The 20,362-nt window shown below is 41.5% G+C and overlaps 1 pseudogene; it reads right to left on the bottom strand.

Annotated features, from left to right (window-relative positions):
* Window positions 1–4,387: 4,387 nt before the first annotated feature.
* The window catches only part of LOC149864147 (uncharacterized), a 39,780-nt pseudogene continuing 23,805 nt past the window's right edge, over window positions 4,388–20,362 (bottom strand).

The raw sequence follows: 20,362 nt of genomic DNA, 5'->3' as shown, positions 1-20,362 counted from the left end.
TGAGGAAAAATAGAGTTTTGGAGGAAGGAGGATACCCAGAGAGCCTTAGATCGGCAGTGGGAGATCTGGGGAAGAATCCAAGACCTCCAAGGGTCTATGGAGGGGCGACGGCCCCCACGATGGCTTCGGAGAAGAAGGCCAGGAGAGGTGGGGACAGCCCAAAGAAGAAGGGGAAGGAACCCCCAGGGGAAGGCCGGGTCTGCGATGGTCAAGGCAGGTGTTGTACCAGGGTCCGCTAATGTGGGGGGACTGCCTGTGGTGGGGGAAATCCCACAGAGGGCGCCCTGGGTAAAAGGTGAGCAGGAGGCGCCTTAAAACCTCCACCAATGTAGGTTGCAGACGACCGAGGAAGAAAGACCCGAGCCGCAGAAGATTGGACGCGTAGGCATGAACGGAGAACGGCTCAGTGAGTTGTGAGCTGAAGAGGGGGAGGTGTGTAGCAGGGCACTAGGGTGCCTGCTACTGGAGATAGGGAATGGCTTAGCTGCCAGTTAGTAAGGCAGCAGGTGTTAGCTGTTGGAAGCTGATTAGATCAGCTGACTGCCAGGGGGCGAGGCTTGGCCTTCATAAAGAAGGGAAGGCAGAGGCAAGAAACAGTTCCCCTCTGGCAGCCGCAGCAGCAGGAGCTCTGCAGCAGAGAGCTGAGCAGCAGAGTTTGCGCTGGCAGTTTGACCGCTGCAGTGATGCGAGGGGAGGGAGAGAACCCCTGAGAGAGGTATGTGAGTGAGCCAGCATAGTTGTGGAGTTGTGATTATTACACTGGAGGACTGGGCAAGGCTGTAGGGGTGGAGGAGGCCTCAGCAGGAGCTCCCCAGTACGGTGGGAGAGCTCCTGGCGCCAAGGAGGGTGTTGCGAGTGGGGGGGTCCTGACCCCAGCCCCAGCGTGGGCAGTACCGGGACAGGCCCCAATTGGGAAGGGCCCAAGTTGGGCATAGCACAGGCCCAAGTTGGGCGTAGACAGGCCCGAGTGCAGGCAGCGAGCGCAAGAGGCGTGAGCGAGGGCCCCAGTGGGGGCATAGAAGGTCCGAAGTGCGGGTGACGAACATAAGGAGCGTGAGCAAGGGCCCCAGGGTGGGCAGCGAGCTCGGGAGGTGCAACCCCAGGCCCGAATGCGGGCAGAGAGGCCGCGGGGAGTGCAGAACGCAGGCCGGCATGCGAGCGGCCACGGAGTATAAGGGAGGCAGGCCTGAGCGGGACGCTGCCTGTGAGATACGAAGCCCCGAGAGGGGAGTAAGCTGGTTGGGGAAGTCCGTGCTGGGTGAGGAGGGGCACAGTCAGAGAGCCGCGTGTATTGGGTTGGCCCCGGAATAACACCAGCACCGGGACTCGGAGGAAACCCCAGCACAGTAAGACCGGCCCTGTGCCAAGAAGGGTAGGAAGGCAGCCTCCTTCACTGAACAAACAAGATCAAAGATGTGGCGAGCGAGACGGAGGATGTGAAAGACCCAGACTGGGCGCGGTAGACAGGGACACTAGGGGAGGTCACGGCACCCCTAGGGGTTGTCCTGCCACAATGGCCCATTACAACCTGCCTGCCATCTGATAACCCCAGGTAACCTCTCTACGTTTAACCAGTTACATTCTACAACCAGGTATTTTACATTCTCTCCCCACCCCGATCCTACCAGCTACCTGTCTCATACATATTGTCTTCCATAGCCTCTGGTATTTACTGCCATGCATTTGGATTTTCACAGACCTACATTTTGCATATTGGCTTCCATTCCATCCAGGAGAACACAACCCCCGCCCCCCCCGCCCCCAAACCAGCAGACTCTCCCTATGCCTGAAAAAGGGTGGTTGTGTCTGAAAGCTTGCAAAGAACAATTTTTCAGACTATTTAGTTGGTTTAACAAAAGATAACACATTTACCCAAAGAACCTTGTCTTCCTATGTCCTTAGACCAACACGGCTGCAACTAACACCCCTGATACATACACAATGAGATTTTGGAAATGTCTACTCCATCTAGGGCAGCTTTTGTCTTTGAAAGTGGATAGTGGAAATATAACTCTTCTATTAAAGATGCCCTGATACAGACCAAGGGTGCCAGGGAATAAGACGTTTTTCCAGCTATAGATTTAGTAACAAATTCTGTTGTAAATAGACATATCTGATTCCCTGGTGACACAAAGTTGGGACGAGTAGTATGAAAACTGAGCAGATCACTTTAATGTCTTTTTGTTTAAATATTCTAAATGTCTGTGAATCTATGTACATAATTAGCTTCAGATGGGTTCTTTTACTGTAATATTCTTCCTCCCCCACCCCCAACTTTGTTTGGAGCCCTTGCAAGCAAACAAATGATTCCTTCCTATCCCTCTGTTCTTGTTTATAAACCTTACAGTCCTCTGGCTGCAGCCAGATCACTTTTGACAGCATTTTAATACTTAACTCTTCTAACTGTACCTGCCATCCTGGCCTGTCTTAGCCAAGACATCTGTCTGCTGGGGAAGTATTATGCACTTACCACTCTGCCCTGTTTGACAGAGGGCAAAGGAAAAGTTGTTCATATGAAAAATGATCAGAGCTCTGTGGGTCACATTTTGCTGACTGCTATCATCTATATGAAATCAGTATTAAGTTGCACCAGAGAGCCAATAATGATTGCAAAGAGTGCTCTCCCTGTAGGTTATTGTCAAGTCCATTGGGGTAGTTTCTGCTTTTTCCAATTAAAAAGCAAAATTTGAAAAAGCAAGCAAACAAACAAAAAAACCCTTCCCAAAAATCTACATTAAACTTGAAAGTCATGTAATGCATTTCTGATAGAATAGATATGCAATGTTTGCCACACTGAATTAAACTATTGACACATTTTGCCTTTGCTTGGGCCTGTAGCTGATATTTCAAAAGAGGGACAGAGCAAGGCAGAAGAGGTCCTTTGCACTTATCTGACGGTTGCAGTGCTGTACATGGAGGTGAGAGATTTTTTTCTTAAACCAACTGCAATCATTTTATGCTCTGAAGCATGAGATTTGATTACCCTTCTTAGCTTGGTGGGTATGTAATACCTTGGGAGAGTAACTGGGAACAGAAAACCACTAAAAGGTTAAAAAGAAAAATATGAAGATGTTACACTGCTGGAAAAGTAACTTGGTTCAATCCATAGATGCGGTAAGCTTACTGCCATTTTAAATGGGCACTCTTTGGGAACAAAAAAAAAAGAAGCAAGAGAACAGCAATACAAGAAATCTGAGGGAGAGAAAACCTGTAATCTACAAGAGAGAAGAATCCTACACTTCTTTTCAAGAAAAGATAAATGTTAAATTGCTACGTGCCAAAAAAAGAATTATGAGTACAGAATCTGAATGGAATACATCCCTGTGCAGAAAGCCTATGCTTTTAGTCATTTTATGTGGGAGGCATGCATTGTTGGGATTTTTCCCTTAACCTTTATAGACCAACCAACTACAGAAGCCAACAAAGGACCTGAGAGCACCCTACCTCACATAATACCTCTTATTATGACTAGTATGATTCTTTTGTAGTTCCAAATCAGGAAGTTGTTTAAATTGTAGATTTTGGTTAAAACTTTTTTCCTCAATCTCATAGACACACATGTTGTATGTGCCCCACTTCAGGAGCATCTTTCAGGGTAGCAACCTCTTTTGTGACCATATCCTGGCATATCAGATATAGCCTTCTCTGTACTGCTTCAAAATATTAAGGGACAGGACACAGGAAAATAGAAACCTGTTTTCCATTCAGTTTTTATGCCAAAAAACATACTTTTATATTAGTAGGGTATACATTGACCAGTAAGGTCTCTAGATTTGGTTGTTGTAGGCAACTTTTTGCCACAAGTGGCAAAAATGTATTTCAGGTAGAGATCACCTACCCGTGTCAGAGAAGTCATGTTGCCAATCTGGAAAGTAGTGCAGGAAGCCACTATATTGGAATCAAATTTGGCTGCTATGAATTCATATTTTGGTCAATCTTTCAGGCCCCACTAGGGTTACAAAATTAATTCCAATAATGAAACCAACACAGTATGAGCCGAAGAGATCAATTGTAACATTTCTGTCATGATAGCCATACTGGATTCCAAGATGATTGCTGTGAACTTACAGTTTTTTTCATTATTAGATACCCAAAAGTTTGGAAAATTGCTACATGAACTCTGTTCTGTTTCAGATTACCTTGACACGCAAACATCCAATTAAGGTATGTCAACAATAGACTCACCCTTATCACTCTTAAGCAATGGAGCTAATAGCATCACTGACCAAAGTAAGGGATGTATGACTCAGAATCTACAAGTTGCACGTATCTTGAAGTAGGTTCACAGTCAATGATTAGGCAAAGTACACCTGCTGAAATTGCTCTTGTTCAACGTAAGACAGTTAGTGAATTTGACACTCATTACAGCAATATTCTTGATAGACTGTCACATTGTGTTGAGCGTGTGCTGCCATATTTCAAAAGCCTCAATTGGCACTGCTCTTGCTCCAGTTCTTTTACACACAAAGGACACCTTGAGGGACTGTGAAGAAAGTCATAAAAGGTAGAAGATGAAAGGGAAACCTTACCAACAACATCAAGTGAAGAACACATTAGAACATCAAGCAGATGATCTACTCCAGCATACATATTCTGCCAGAAACAGTCTCATAAGAAAAGACTGAATCAAGTGTTGTCATCTGAATCAGCCAATCCTATACACAAGCTGGCAGAGAAGAATGAAGTGTTGCATTGTCACATTGGTGTTGAAGTTCTAATAGCTACTGAGGCATGTTTTCATCCTGAATGCAAACAACAGAAACAAGAAGTCTCTTATTCCCATTCACATGTGAAGATTGCTCAGGAAAATATTCTTCTCTCTCTTGAAGCATAGCATCAAGTGATTGATGAACTAGATGCCAGTTTTGCATGGAAAAATGTGTAGTTTGAAAAATTTACCTGAAAGATATTGTGATTTAATAGAAGATGAAGGTGGAGAACATCTTCTAACCACATTGAAGCAAATGAAGCAGCAACTTCAGATTTAGACATTCTGAATGCACATGCCAATGGAGAAATCCTGAACACTATTATTCAGAAAAGTCTTACTGCAAATGCTCTTGAGTGCTTCTATGAAAACATACCGATATCAAAGTTGAAAACCTTCAAAGATGTAAAATCAACTGTAGGGCAGCACAGAAAAATGAAAGTGATGCAGAAAGATCCACTTAAGGCTACTCACAGCATTTTTACTGTGCAGCAGGTAGAAGGTTCAACGTGCACTCTTTCCCACAGCATGAACTGTCTGGATACCCTCCATCACCTTTCCAGATTGGCAAGGGTATGACACCTCTACTTGAAACACACTGTTGCCACATGGAGCAATGAGTTACCTATGGGGTGACACTTTTACTAAACAAATGCATAGTCACCAGAGTTACTTTGTCATAGCATCAGCAAACATCTTTTAAGTGATGCTACTGTGCAGTAGCCTAATGAATGCTGTTAATGGTGTGAACAACTACTATTCAGTATTATTTGGCTACTGTGAAGTCCGTATCTTGTGTAGATGCACCCACTGATGCTTAACTGCTTGTACATACTGAACTCTAGCATTTCCCCTCTGTTATGACAACTTGCTCAGACTTACTTGAGTTCTACATACACAGATGAGCATGTTCTATCACTATCAGTGTAACTGAGCCATTTTTGACAATTGACAAAATGCTGTCGTTGGATTTTCTGCTGTATAAAAGGCCAAAAAAGCCTTTTATTGAACACTGACTCTAAGTCAAGACTTTCTACACCTATAGTTACTTAAAGTATGGCACCCACTCAAGAGAAGTCTTCAAAGAAACTGTCATGTTATAGAACACATCATAACCATACCCTGAACCAGCACACTCAATCGACAGTGACAGATCCTACATAACTTGTTGCCACAGTGAACCCCCATTTCCCCATATTATGACAGGAAACCTTATGTTCTCCAGACAGGAATTTCAAATCTTAAATCCAGTTGCAGCAGTTAGAAGAGTGGATATTCTTCTTCCTTTATATTCAGATACTCAGTAAAGCTAGAAATCAAAGTATTTTCTACTTTAGACTAATGTTTCATTCATCAAAGGTTAACTTTGAGTGTGACCTGCCATTTTTAATGTGCGCTAAGAGCCATGAACGTCTGTTCAGCTACAGCTTTAGAGCATTTTCTTGGCAATTAACATCCAATAGGGAAAATGTCCATACCTAGACCACTGGGAACTTTAAAACCCAAAGGCGAGATCAGGAAAGGGCAAGCTGTAAGAGAAGGGCTTGCAAGGAGAAGCCAGGCTACTGTGTTGGGGAAAGGCCAGAGCAAAATGTGGTTCTTCTCCCATGTCTAGATCGAAAAAAACAAACGAGAATTTTGGTGCATCTTGTTTGGCTTGTTGAAATTTGTTTGATGGAAACTGAGATGTCTCAAGAACTAATAAGAGAGCTAACTGGCTTGCAAAAGGTAGCAGGATAAAGTACCCATTTATAGTTAGTTATTTTAATTTTCAGTGTACCTGTTTCCTTTGTTTTGGTCTCTTTAAATTGTAAGACTATCAGGATAGGAATTGTACCTGTCATGAGTCTATCTTGTAGAAGTGCAACTGAATTGGGGCCTGAGTCTGCTTGAGTCTTCATATTTGCTGAAATGTAAATTATTACCAAGCAATTACTTGGATATTGTTAAGGGTTTTAACAGTTTGTCCGATTAACTAAAATCTTTGCCTTGTGTTTGTATAATTGAAAGTTTTTAAAAAAAGCATTTGTGAAAAGATGAAGCAGCACAAGCAGCAACTTTTTCTTTTCATTTGGCATTTCCTATAATTCCATCATACGTGGAAATGTTCCTGCGGCAGGTTTGGCTCTGCATGATGTGACCTATTGCTCTGGCTGAAAAGGCAATATGACATTTTATAAAAGCCAAGAGAAGTTTATGATTAGGGAGAAAACAAAGGGTGAAAACAAAATAAGGAGCTGGAGTAGCATTTAATGCACCTGCCAAATAGCTTTACCATAGGGAGAGAACAACAGTTGTTGTTGTATTAGGCAATCTGTTTAATGCTAAGCCAAAAATGTGACTTTAGCAGTTGCTTATAATGTCTGCTTTGGTACAAATAGCCACCTGACAAACTGGTAGTATTAGAACTGGAATAGTAGCTTAACTAGAATTGTGGAGTGGGACATGTGCAGCATGAGCTAAGTAGGAGTGGGGGCATGAGCTTTGGGTGTCAACTCAGAGGAGGCACAAGTATGGACCCCTCCCTCAAGAGACATTTCCTTGGCAGGTACATCCTTGTGTGGCCCAGCCATAGAAGAGCCAGGCAGGTGAAGTTCATTCCTAGTGGGAAGGGGGATAGAATGATGCCTCCCTGAGAGGCTTTTACATGGGAGGCACAGATTGGTGCCAAGGGGAGGTAAATGGGGCACCAGGAACAGCTTCTCTCCCTCACTCCTTCCCCAAATTGCTGCTTGTCCCCCTGTGGCAATAGCCTGAGCCCATGAACTAGTTTAAGTTTTTATTGGACAGTAGCTGAAATATTTCATTTCATGGTTTCAAATTAAAACAGAGTATCATTGAAGTTATAATGAAATAACTCTTAGAATGAAACATGGGGATGAATGACCTTTTGCAGATAAATATGAAGGCAAAAAAAAAAGTACTATATTTAATTGAATACAAGGTGACCTGAATTTAAGATGACTCCACAATAATTAGATTCTATATATGGAAAATTTATAAATTTGCTATAATTTTCTAGTTGTAGAATCTAATTATGGGAGGTTTGCCTTGAATTTGTCCCCCTCCCACTCCTGCAACAGGGGAAATAAATCTGGGAGTTTCAGGTATCCCCTTACCTTTGCCACCACAATGTGTTCCCCCTACAGCCCTCTCTCCCGCTTCTTACTATCAGACCTTACTTTCCCTGAGTTCATGGAAGTGATGAGAAAATTTGAAAATGCTGACTCTGAAATAAACTATCTATAGTATTTTGTATATTGGTAAATTACTACAAGTACCCATGTCTTTACTTCACAAAGAACTTAAACAGTTCACCTTCTTTGAAACTGCTGCAAATTTTAGCACAAGTAATCCATAAGCAAACTTTGAAGCAGCACTTTTGTACCTATGTATATATAGTACAGACTATGCATGATATTAGTCTGAAGCCAAAAGGCTCATGATTTACCATATAGTTCATTGGGCTGAGTCCCAGTAGCATCAACAGCATTTAAAACCATGATGACCTCGTGCTTAGCATTGCTCAGTATATATGTGTACTCTAGATACCCCCAACAAAGAACCCATGTGCTAATTAACCCTCCCTCTCCCACACTCCTGACTGGATCTGGTTGTGTTTTCATAAGTCCTGAGATGCTCAAAATTTTTTTATGCAGATGTGGTGCAGGGCAACCTGGTCTGGTTGCACCCCATGGAGGGTGTGGCCACACTAATCATATGCAACAGGATAAGAGAGCAGATAACAGAAGTATTCTCGGTGAACTGTTTGTGGATGTTTGCCAGAAATTTAAGGCTGATAAAGAAACAGGAATAATTGGAAATGGGGAAAGAAAAGCACAGCTCTGCTGTGCCTAGGTATGAAGAAGAAATCAAATGTACTCAGTGTAGTGACCCACCATGACTTGAAAAAGAGTTGGCACTGAGGGGGACTGAGTGCAATGAATAGTGCCATATGTTTTATTCAGCTGTGTAGCCAGCCTGGGCTTTGTTTTATAGCCGTGCTCAGTGTGGGCTACATTTAATCATCTTCATAGTTAGCTTCCGTTGATGGGTGTATGATGCTTTTAGCAGCAGTTTAATGATAGACAGTGTATTTAATAATGTTTCGTTGTATGTGAATATAAGATGTGGGACTCCCCACAATGCTCACTGGGGGAAGAAACCTTGTTTTGTATTCAAGTACATACAGTAAAAGTTATGATTTCTGTAAATCAAAGATTTCCACTGTTCTAAAATACAGGAAATGTCGGTCTTATGAATCATTGAAAGATTGTTAGCTAAGTTACAAGATCTGGAGATACTGTGAATAACATAGCTGTGACAGATGAAGAGTGTTCTTTTACTAAGTAGCTAGTTTTAAGCAAAATCATTTTTACCTAAGTTAACTTTTCAAGTGTCTGATACTCTAAAGAGCTTGAAAGCAAGCTGTTAAAGGGATTTAGCTACCAAAATTGGCAAATACCTATTTAAATCTATCCAATAGGTCCCGCCTATATTGTCAAGACTGCATCCCAGGGGCAGGCAAAATGTATAGTTTACAACAGGGGCAGGCAAAATGCAGCCCCACCAGGCCATTCTATCCAGCCCGCAGGACCCCTAAAAATTTTAGAAAATTAATATTTATCTGCCCCTGGTTGCTTGTCATGTGGCCCTCGATGGCTTGAAAAAATTAAATAAGTGGCCTCTGCCCAAAATAATTGCCCACCCCAGGCCTACAACTACTAGTGACTCAAATTTTGAAAGGGCTTTAGATGAGTTGCATGCTAAGTGGCTCACTACCTGTAAGTTAGGCTGATCTGGGCAGTATCTCTGGCCTGTCGGTCAGGAACACCATATGAGCCACTGAGTACTTTCCCCTTTTTTCTCATTGACATGTCATGCTTGGCTAGCTAAGGCAGCTTCTCACTCAGCTGGCTACCTTCTGAAAATGCAATTGTTAGGCACTTAACTATTTCCCTGATCTCTGTAGGAAGTCAAGGCAGCATGGAACCACCCAATTTATGACTCAAATTTCCACTAACTGGCAGGTAGTTTAAGATTAACATGTGTCTCCACTCAGCCAAATAATAGTTAAACTCTAAAAATCTGTCCCAAAATAAAGTATTTAAAAAATGCTTGCCATTTTGCATTTAACTAATAAGCAGAAATCAAATAAAATATAACAGTAACCCCAAATCCACATTTTTCCATGATTAAAATGAAACAACACTAATATATATAATATTTAATCACAGGAAAATGTGGATTTGGGGCTACCTTTTTAAACTGAAAATTGTTTATTTTTAAATCAGAAAAATGCAGGATCCCTACTAATAAGAGGCTGTCACAAACACAATCCTTGGGGTATTCTCAGAGGCCAAAGGGTTTTCCCATTTTCTCACTGCTTATTCCCACTGCAACAGACCAAGATTCGCCCTGGGATAGCTCCAAGAGAATCTCTGCCAATTCCAGGTTTTTCCCCTTTTGGGTTTTAAAAGAATTCTAGGTCACTCTTTCTGTAAAGTAGACTGTCATAGAATTACACTCCCCCTGACATCATGTTTTATGACAGGCAATCAGTAGGAAGACAAAAAAACCCCAGAAGAAGTTATTATATAGAAGAACCAATAATTTGGAGTCAAAATAAAAAAGACAAGTTAAGGGTGCCAACTCACCTCCTCACCTGGCTACAACTCACTCTTTCAGAGAGTTCTGCCAGTTTTTTCAGAACTCAGTCTTCCTGCTGATCCTGTCATACCAGACCTCTGGGCACTTGGACTCCCACAAAGCCTGAGATAATCCAAAGATCATGATTATCTCATAGATGGCCCCTAAATACTTCCAGCATTGTCCTGACTACTGCACAGTTCTAAGAGTATTGACTTGAGATGCACAGAACTACCTGTTAGATGTGGTATATATTTCATGCCATTCTCAAATTTCAAAAGAATTAATTTTAAAAGAAAAAAAATTGTGCTTGATAGCAACATTGGGAAATGTAATTAGAAGTTGATCAGGGACTATGTATCAAACTCCCATTGAATTCTATGCAACCTTCTACAGCCCAAAGAAGAGAGTAAACATTCAGGAACAATTTTTTAACCTGTAATATTTTGGCCAGCTTCCTCAGGAACCCCCCGCCAAGGATTATCTGGGACATGCACAGGAAGGAATTATTTTTGCTTACCTCTGTTTCTTGTCTAGGAAGCTGTGTGAAACTCCAAAATGAAGATCACAGATTACAGCAGTGCCTGATAGTTGCTGGAGCTCAGAGTCCGGTCAGGTACACCCCATGTGCAGCTGGGACCAAAAGTCCCTACACCTGACCGGAGTCTAGGTCCCAGCTGCACCACACACAGAACCAGGGCCAAGGGTCCTGCACCTGACTGCTGGGATACATCTGGGACTGAGAGTCCTGTCAGCTGCGGGACTCTCAGCCCTGGCAACACAAGGTACCTATGGCTAGGAGCCCTATCAGCAGAGGGTGTTTCTAGCTACAAGAGCCTGCTTCTTGAGAAACTTAAAAAATAATACAGGAGAAGCCCAGGATAGAGCTCTGCCTGCACCAGCAATAAGACATGATGGGCCGTAACACATAATCCCACACACACACCTCCTGCCATGCACATGTGGCATAAGACTGTGTGTGCCTGTGTGGATCATGCATTAGATACCATCACACCTTTACCTGCATGTGCAGAGGGGACCTGTATATCTTAAATGACATAGTTCTGTCTACTCTTTTGAATTTTACCCATATGTCTTAGTTCTGCTATGGGATTTGGTGGGAAGGTATGTATCTAAGAGATTAAATCTGTATTTTGTTTCTCTCATCAACTAATGAAGTATTCTCTTAATTTTCCCTAGGGCAAAGAGAAAGCACTCTTCTCTGGGTGGAGTATTTACTGAATAAACTGTGCCTACAGCTCAATGAAAGTTTGGTAGAAAGATTTTGTCTTCCAGTACAAAAGATATGTCAATGAGTCAATAATTCAGTATCCATCACTGTGAAGGTTCTGCAAGACAAATTATGCTCTGTGTGTTCATGTAGGCCTAGAACTGACATTGCACACAGCAACCTCTCAGCTTTTTAGTCCTTAAATGAAACCTGTCTATTTTCCAAGGAAAAGAGAATTTTAAAGTAAATTATTTGGGATATGTTCTACTTCAAAGCAAATGAAGCTTTATATTATGTAGCTTTCACAGTTTGACTGACTAAATATACCAAAGACTGGTGCTGCAAAAATGCTTTTTAATATTCCAGAATTGCCTTACAACAGCTAGGGATACAAGCTAGCCAACAGTTTAATAGTAACATTGCATAGGAGATTTGAGTCCCTGTCTCCTACTCCATGGACTAACGGTGTGAAAGCACTGAGAAGGCAACATGGTCAGTTATTGACATCAAGTGGGTGCTTAGCAACACTATGGAGGCAATGTCAGGAAATGACACTGGCTCTGGAAGATGATCTCATCTTCTCCTACAGTGAGAATCATCTTCATATAGGGTTCTGATGAGGGTCAACAGTAACTGAGAAAAATGGAGACTGAACAGGTCAGCAGTTGCTTTGAAGGAATAGTAGGGGACCTTCCAAAATGAATTATGATCAAAATATTTTTTGTTCCAAAAGCTTCACGTTGAGGTACAATTAGAATACTTTAACAAATCTAGGGGTATAAGTTGTAGCCATGTTGGTCTAAGGACATAGGAAGACAATGCCTTTGGGTAAATCTGCTATCTTTTATTAGAGCAGCTGAAATAGTTGGAAAATTTCTTATTTTCAAGTTTTTGGGTATAAACACCTTTCATCAGGATGAGAAAGCATCTGCAGTTGGTGTGTGCTCTTCCTGGATGGAATGAATAGCCATGGCTTTCTTGCATGCATTACCAGTCTCTTGCTTCTTTACTATTCGTTCCATCCAGGAAGAGCACAAACCAACGGCAGATGCTTCCTCAGCCTGTCCAAGAATATTTAAACCCAAAAGATTGCAAAGAAGAATTTTTCCAACTATTTCAGTTGGTCTAATAAACAATATCAGATTTACCCAAAGAACCTTGTCTTAATGAGATCTAATCACTTTATAATTTTCTGCTCGTTTCTTATTAAAATTAATGCAGATATTTGCTACTAAATCTGGACACAGTTCAGTTAAATCACCTCAATTTTCTTCATCTACTTGGCACTGTGACTTTATAATCCTGAGATTACAGGATGAACATCTATGCCTATGGCGATGTTTAGGTTCACAATTTCTCCTTTTGGAAAACTTCATTATACGATTAAGTTGGAGAAGCTGGGAAGTTAGAAATTACTGTTTGAACACATCTCTCTGATGAACAAAGAATATTTTTAGTCAATGTTAAATTCAATAAGTCATTAAGTGCACGAAAACTGTTGAAGTGCTGTTCATGTATTTTTTTTCTGCAAATGTACTTGCAGGAATGGCCAGTAAAACAGCAAAGGAAACACGGAAGCAATTCTGATTGCACGAATTATGATGTTTGAACTAGAAATCTAGTTCTAGGAGTTTTACTCAACCTGTCCAGGAAGAGAAAATGTGTCCATTCAAAACCAACATAACTCTAATATCAAATATATGAAATCAAAGCCTCATCCCCAAGCTACAGATGAAGAAATAACCATAAAATGATTTGATAAATACAATTATGAGACAATTTGGCTGGGAAAGTTATCAATTTTTTTCATGGGCAATATAAAAATAAAAGAAAAAGGAACTAACTTAATAAATTATTTGCTGTATGTTATTTGTCCAGTGTAAAATATACATCAGATATAGGAATAAAAGATGACACAAAGCATTTTTCCCCACCAACTTTTTTTTTCCGAATATGGTCACATAATTCCTTATAAAAATAAAATGTTACTATTACAGTCAAGTTCCATGCAAGTGTTGTTAAAACGTATTTACTTGCTGGAGCTGTAAATAGATATTACTGAAAATTATTGGGAGGGTCTACTTTTTTCTAGACAAAAATCTGCTAGGCTGAATACAAGAAGATACAGCACAGAAACAATGTACAGCCAATAAGGTTTTATGTTTTGACCTGAAGTCAAACCACAGTCAAGGAAGATGAGTTTGTTCATTGAGCTAAGGTTTGTATAAGGGGCTCAGTCCCTAACCTCAACCTTCTGTAAGTCCCCATAGTGTTCAGCGTTTTTTCCATTCTCCTCCCATGTGGCAGCTGCTTCTCTGTTTGCCTGGAACATATTTTTTACCACGCAGAGACCCCCTTCCACCTGAAGCATGGTAGCTTCACAAGGGTGGATCCAGAGAGGATGCAGTGGTGCAGTCACAGCTCCCTTTCCACAGTGTAGCTCTGGAACCCTGTGAAGCCTGGACCACACTATGGGAATCCCTGAAGCATGCAAGAATCCCACCCTTTTTAGCATCTCCTCCCTTCCCCTCTGTGCTTAATGGCATGTCACCTCTCCTCTTCTCCCTACTTATGTCTCTGGGTGAAGAAAGAAGGGACCTACCCACAGCTGCTGCTTTCCTTGGATGACCTGGAGGCAGAAGGAGCCTAAGAGCTGTTCCTGCCCTGTTCCACCTGGGACTGCATGGAGCAGTTGCTCAGGGAGCCAGGTTCAGCTGGGGTCAACAACAGCAATGGCACTGCTGTTGGGTTCTTCCTCCCTGTCCAGCCCCCCTGGGTGTTCTCCACCAGCCTGGGAGCTGCACAGGGAGGGGGAACCCATACCCTACTACCATTGTCCCCAGCCAAGTCCAGCTTCCTGCAAAGCCAGTTCCCACAGGAGCCATGAAGAAGTGGTAGGAATAGTGGTGGCAGTGTATGCGTCTCCCCTTCCTATATGCACAGAAATTAGGAGAATGGGCTAGAGGGGGAAAAGAAGTAGAGAGGAGATGCTGTTGAGGACTGAAGAGAGGGGGAAACTTATGTTATTTGGAAACTTAAAGAAAAAGTCCTGTGGCATGGTCTGCCCCACCCCTGGGGAAAGCCTGGGAGGTAGGGTTGCAGCCACCTCTGTAGTATCAGTTGCTCCTTCTGCACTCCTCTTTTCAAAAGCCTGGATCCACCTATATAGCTTCAGTCAACTCTTTTAGCTCTATTTTTCTACTTTTTCCTCCAATGGGATACTTGTTGAGCTACAGTCTGTCTCTTCGATAGGAGCAGTAGAGTGAGCAGATCCATTGCAGCTAGACCTAGTCCAAACATTCCAAATCATAGGATTTTTTAAAATATAGTTTTCTTCCAAGTTCCTGGCAACTTGTTTACCTTTTCATTGAAAGCAAGCAAACAAATAAATCAAAACACTCTGTTGCTTCTTGTTTTCTTTTCTCCCAATATTAAAGATGGTGATAAAAAAAGAAAATGATAACATAAAAAAGAAAAGGAGTAAACAACTGACTTCTTTGGAAAAGAAATGGTGTTTCTGATGTTAGATTGTTAAGAAATTTGATTAGATTTCTTTACAGTAATGCAAATTTAATAAAACATTCAGTATTTATATCAAAGAAAATTTTAGCATTAATTAATCATGAAAAAACAATCATATTTTGATTATTAATACATTTTAATACACTCTTTGGTTAAAATGCACTCTCTATGATGGGTTGCTGAATTATTAATACATGATTATATAAATTTACCCTTGTGCCTCATTTTATCAATACTCTGGCTACAAATTATGAAATAGCAATAAAAATCCAGGTTATTAAAGAAAAGCTATTACATGGCACTTAAGTGAATCCAACAAATAAAAATTGTCTCAATTTGGACCATTATGGTATTTGCAAAGCAGACTTGCTGTGAAATAGGAAAACTTGCAATATACTCTAAAGCATATGCTCATTTTGTGTTAAAAACAAGAAAACTTAATGTGCCTAATCATATTTGACTGCACATATAAATTAATTGCACTGAAGACAAAATGATCTGCTCAGCCTTAGGATAAATATTGCATAGAAGATCTCGAAGCTTATCTTAACAAGAAAAGAAACTAACTGAACTACTGGGCAGTCAAACTCTTGTATGCACTCCCCTATGAAACTGTAGCAGGCTATTTTTGCAGGACTAGACTAAGAGCATGTGAAGTTATTGTTATTATTTTCCCCATTAGTTCTACCTTGTTGATCCTGTACACATGAAGAAAGAGGTGCTGAGATCCGAGGTTGTTGCTAGGGAATGCACACTCAAGTGCATCACAGATGCTAGCTCCACAGGAAGTCTATCTGCATTGATAATATGTCATGACCAGCGAAAGGGATTTCTGCTAAGATGCTGTCTTGGATGCATTGTTGGAATCCATCTAACATATAAAAAAACATACTGCATTATATAGGATGCGACACTTTCAAAATCCTGTCATTATCACCTTGGTCGCATGAAAGTCATTACACACCAAACTGAAATTGTCTACTTAATTTACCATCAACTTACGCTGTGCATAATCATTCCCATTTGTACAAGCAACCAATCCAAAATCTCATTTATCCTAAAAAATGCTTTAGCTATTTTCAGGGCCTTAAAGTGGTGTACACTGATTGTAATTTAAGGGTAATCATTAAGTATTTCATTATTCATGTAAGAAATGAGGAAGATCAACGATTTATACATTTTTTGAGGCCTGGTCTACTGTTAAGTTATTTGCTAGCATTTATTTCACCTAAGGTGTAACTTCTTACCTGACAATTATACCAACAAGACTCTAGGCGTAAATGTAATTATGCCAGCCAAATAAGCCCCTTTGGTAGGATATCTGATTTCACTGGGCAACTCACATTAATTACACTAGCAAAAACATAAAAAACATCCTGTAACAGAGGGCTCCTAGTGCCTGTTACTTTAAGAGGGAGAGAAGGCAGTAGTACGTGTCTTCAATATTGTTGGCAGCTAGCTTGGTGCCTCCTGTAAAAAGTCAGGCAACAGGAGGGAGTTAGGAGTCATAACTCTGCCAGCCACTTACCTGAAACGAGCAGGGAAAGAATAGAGTGCTAAACTGCAGGCATCTATTTAAGTAGTACCAATGGCAGAAATAATGAGAAAACCTGTGGGCCTGGTTAAGAGCGCAAGGCTGAGGGCAGAGCCCAAGGCTCTATAAACCTGGTTCCTGAACTGGAGATGGTGTTCAGCACGGATCCTGGTTTTCTGTGTTGACAATTTGCAAATTCTCTGATTAAAAAACCCAAGATCTGTGATTAAAGTGAAACACCACTATATATAGGTATCAGTTGAACACAATATTTTATTGATATATTTACAGTTTTAAAGACATTTAGAAGCCTCTTAGAGCCTCAGTCACTATAATAAAATTATAAATACCTATAAATTTTGGTGTTTGATTTTGGGTTTTTTTATCAGGGAAAATCAGAGGTCCCCCTCCCCCCCTCATTCACTGGGATGCAGGTCAAAGCCCCTCATTTCCAAGCCACGTGCCCCAGCTCTGCTAGTTCCCCTCACTCCCTACCCACAGCCCCCTGGGACTGACGGTTCCCCACCCACTGTCCCCCCCCCGGGACTGATGGTTCCCCACCCACTGTCCCCCCCCCCACTCTGCCAGAAGGGGACCCTAGCTGCCAGGACTATGGGGCCTGGGGACCTGGCTGCCACCTGTAGGAGTGGAACCTGCCTTTCCCTTTCCCTTTCCCAGGGCAGCCTGTACTTGCCCCAGCCCCATGCACAAATCTGGGGGCATTGTGCCCCGCATGTCTCCTCCAGGAGTATATGCAGTGGTGGAGAGCCATCCAGCTTCTCCCCAACCCACCCCAGACAAGTCACCCATGACCCCATCCTGCTCCCCACCAGGGCCATCTGGCCATGCATTCTAGCCTTGGGCTCCAAGGCCCATGAACTACCTGCGCTGGGTATCAGCCCTAGTCCCAGCCCCATCCATGTCCAACTCCCTCCTTCCCTCACTATGGGGACTTCAATCCCTCCCTCCTCCCCGAACTTACCTGTGTGGGAGCTGCTCTCTGGGCTACCTGGCAGCCATGTGCATATGTACATGTGCGCGCATGCGCATGGAACTCCCTACCTGACCATCCTCCTCCTGCTCTCCCCAGCCCTTTGCAGGCTGGAACTCTGCCAGCCTGCAAAGGGAATCCCATTGTTTCCAGCATTTTTCTCTTTTAAGGGAGAAAATCTAGGTTTTTGTCCTTAGAATTTGAAAATCTGGACTTTTCTCCTTAAAATTAGAAAGTCTGGGCTTTGCCATGGTTTTCCATGCTTAATAGAAAACCTGGATACCTGATATTCAGACTCATGATATGGAAGAGAAGAGCTTCTGAAAGCTTGTTCAGAGTTGCCCTTTCCAGCCTTGGTGAAGGAGTCCCTGAGAGTGAAGAATATGATGTATGGCCCAGAAGGGACTGAGACTGAAGAGCTGGCACCAGCCAGCAGGCAGGAAATGAGGAAGGCTGGATGCTAGGTGGAATTGCCTTAGTGAGGGAAATGGACAGAGGTGGGTAAGGACTGTGGGCAAGGGAAACCCCAGGCTATAACTGAGTGTGTGGGAGAGTCTAGGGAAGGGCAAACCCAAGGCTTCAGTTGAAGATTAAGATGACAGTCATGAGACATGGAGTGGCTTGTAAGAGCTAAGTGGAGACTACCAAGGGTGCTCTAGTAAAGGTGCTGCAAAATGTTTCTTTCTTCGGGGTTTGGTAGGCCTACAGAACCACTCCAAATACCCAGTGAGGGGGGTGGCGTTACAAGAACTGGGGGTAGTTGATAGCAGGCATCTGAGCCCAGGGGCTGCACTAGAGACAGCTGAGCTAGAGCTAGGGGCCCAGTAAACCCAAGGCAGGGCCAAAAAAGATGTCCAGAGGTTTCCAGAAGTTTTAAAAGGGAAGCATACCCCAGAGATGCTGGAGATTTCTCAGCTCTGAGGACAGTGCTGAGAGAAAGCATAAATACTGGGTCTACTCTGGCTTCTAAAATAACTCTTCCTAAATTGATCATAACGTTTAACACCAAAGGCATGGCAGGTGGGAAACAGGATCTGCTGACACAGTGGCAGAGGTAGAGGCCCCGTAAAATAACTGTGCCTTCATTCTGCAAGTAAGTGGGTGATCTCTGGAATTTAAGCTGACCTTCTAATCAGTTTACTGTTTGACCAACATGAAATTCACTGCTTAATTAATTGGATTGCCTGATTCAAAGAACTTTGATACATATGTTTTCACTCCAATACAAAATATACAATTTACTGCTTTGCAAATCAGACAAATGTTTTTCTTTAAATCCTTATATATGGATAATGCATGAACTTCCTTCACTATGAATCTCATTAAATTGTAAATTATGAAGGATGATACAATTAAATAAGGTGCACACCATGTTTGCTAGATTTCAAGGAATTATTATAAACTACAATTATAAGTAAATGGGCCTAAGAAAACAAATAACAATGGTAGAAAACTGACTGATACAATATTTTAGTGCTTTTCTCAAAAGTTCTCCCTTGTAATTCATTCTCCTTACTGCCCAGCTTCTTCACCCAGACCCTGATTAATCTGAATGCAGTATGCTAATTAGCTGCTTTATCAGCAGCTCATTATCAACTCAGAAATTCATTACTTTAAATGGTAATTGAGCTTTTATGAATGAATTTAATCTGAATTTATGCTAAAACATACAGGAAATATCTCAAATGAAACAGGCAAGCCAGTCGTTTAATGTTTGAGTTTCCTTTGTAAAGTGGAATTGAACATTTCTGAAAGTGTTTCATTATAAATAGAGTTAAGTCAAGCAACTAACTTACTATTAATTATAATGAATAATATACAAAGTGGAGACTCATCAATATTGGTAAATCTGTAGTGAAAGCTGAATCTGAAATTTTAATGAACATTTAATAAACTAGAAATATCCTATTGCACAGTTCAAGATAAATTGTAATAGAAGGAATACTTTTTGTCAGTAGATGTTTATCCAAAGACAGCATATAGCTTTTTGTAAAAAGGAGATTCTATGTGTTCACATTCACCTCTTGAAAACTCACAAGGGCCAGCACAACAGGGTACAATATTCATAATTGTATTTTGAACGTAATTACAGTGCTTAATTAACTGGGGGGAGCTGGCCCTAACTCTCACTGAAATCAGGGAGAGGTAGATGTGTAATTGCCTTTGGGGATTTGGCCAGAAACTCTTTGCCTCAGCAGTGTTTGTGTGATGAGGGCCTTTTTAGAGGGGAAACATAGGGGGCTAAATAAGCTGAGCTACTACCTTCATATCTTAGATGACTTGCAGACCAAATGCAAAAACTCATGGATGCAGGATGACATTCCAGGAGAGGGAAAAAAAAAAATCTCATGGGTTAAGGATGTACATGGATACTTGCAGCAATATATATGAAAAATAAATGAAGTAAGGGAATATAATTCCTATTTATAAGGCACTCAAATTATTCTATTTTGCTCCCAGTATTTGTTCCTTCTCATCAGAGAGAGATAAATCACATAAAAAATAGCATGACTTTATTCTACTTGAATATATAGCATTGCCTATATCTGAAACCTATTTTTTTCTGACTGCTGTAAACTACTTTTTAAATATAGTACCTTACATCCTGAAAGGTTCCAGAAAATTATTTTCATATAACTAAGAAGAGGGTTGTACTACTGGGTAAATCATTTTCTGTTCAAAATGGTGAAAGTGTTCCTGTAGCACAGATAACACAAAGTACTCAAA

Source organism: Crocodylus siamensis, chromosome 5 (genome assembly GCF_052110815.1).
Source record: "Crocodylus siamensis isolate JL-2025a chromosome 5, ASM5211081v1, whole genome shotgun sequence".
NCBI lineage: Eukaryota > Metazoa > Chordata > Crocodylia > Crocodylidae > Crocodylus > Crocodylus siamensis.
This window is presented reverse-complemented; position numbering and strand designations above follow the sequence as displayed.